Source organism: Microtus ochrogaster, unplaced genomic scaffold (genome assembly GCF_000317375.1).
Source record: "Microtus ochrogaster isolate Prairie Vole_2 unplaced genomic scaffold, MicOch1.0 UNK1, whole genome shotgun sequence".
NCBI lineage: Eukaryota > Metazoa > Chordata > Mammalia > Rodentia > Cricetidae > Microtus > Microtus ochrogaster.
The window spans coordinates 29173075-29174400 of NW_004949099.1; the positions used below are offsets into that span (position 1 = coordinate 29173075).

General features: G+C 43.7%; 1 protein-coding gene across 1 annotated transcript in view; it reads left to right on the plus strand.

Moving 5' to 3' along the window:
• The window catches only part of Syn2 (synapsin II), a 162417-nt gene that overhangs the window by 132751 nt on the left and 28340 nt on the right, over positions 1-1326 (plus strand). The window lies entirely within an intron of this gene.

Sequence of the window (1326 nt, forward strand, 5' to 3'; positions counted from 1 at the left end):
GAGAGAGAGAGAGAGAGAGAGAGAGAGAGAGAGAGAGAGAGAGAGAGAGAAAACGCATTAATGGAATATTTATGTCCCTCATTGTCTCTCCATCGCGTTTCCTCTCAGACTGTTGACGACACCCCTGCTCTGAGCAGGAATGGGCCTAGTGATAGCTAAGGTGAGGTGTGGCATCCCCAACAGCACCATTTGGTGGAAAGATACCCATCCTGCCCGCTATCAACAGAGGCAGTGAAGCTGTCCCTGGGGCCTTTCAGTGCCCACTTGCCCATGTGCTCCAAGGGGCTGTATGGGTCTGTGCCCTGGGTCCCATTGTTAGGGGAAGACATGAAGTCTTGGGGAATTTTGCAAATTTTGAAGCACTGTACAAATGTAAGGGATTTACTATTATTATTAACTCACAATTTCTGAGGCCCTTCGAATCATGGCTATGTGCTGAGGACACAGAAATGAGCAAGTGTCCCTGCTTTGAAGAGTCTAGCCCCAGGGACATATTTGAAGCAATGGAAGGAAAGTTTATTTTTATTATGATTTTTATCATTTTCTTCAAGTTTTGCAAGTTTGTTTTCTTTTTTAATTTTACTTTCTTTTCCCTCCGTTCCTCTGTCCCTCCCTCCCCCTCCCTCCCTCCCTCCCTTCCTTCCTTTCTCTGTCCCTCCGTCCCTCCATCCCCTTCCTTCCTCTCTTTTTCCTCTTTCCCTCCTTCCCTCGCTGCTTCCCTCTGTCCCTCTTTCTTTCTCTCCTTTTTTCTCCTTCTGTTTAGTTTCTCTCCCCCTCTTTCTTTGAGACATGGTTTCTCTGTGTAGCTGTGGCTGTCTGTTTCTTTAGAATTTTATCATGTTGAACTTTATCGAATGCCGTCTCTGTGTCTATTAAAATGCTCATGTAACTTCTGTCATTCAATGTATTTATACAGTGCTAATTTTTAATTTTTTTTTAAACTTTTGTGTGATGAACCAATGTTGCTTCCCTGGATTGAAACCAGCTTGACCTTGATGTATCTTCAAAGATTTGCATTGCATTTATTTGTGTGTGTGTATGAGCATGTGTCCTCATGAGCATACGTGTGTGTGTGTGTGTGTGTGTGTGTGTGTGTGTGTGTGTGTGTGTGTGCCCCACAGTGAAAGCATGGAGGTCAGAGGACGACTTGTGGGAGCTGGTTCTCTCCATCTGAGTCCTAAGAAACTCAGGGCACTAGTCTTTGTGACAGGCACTTATATCAACTAAGCCCTTTGCCAGCCCTTCTTCATGTATTCTTTTTTTTTTTTTTTTTTTTTTAAAAAAAAATTCTTTATTTATTTGGCACAGTGCGCGTGCGTGTGTGTG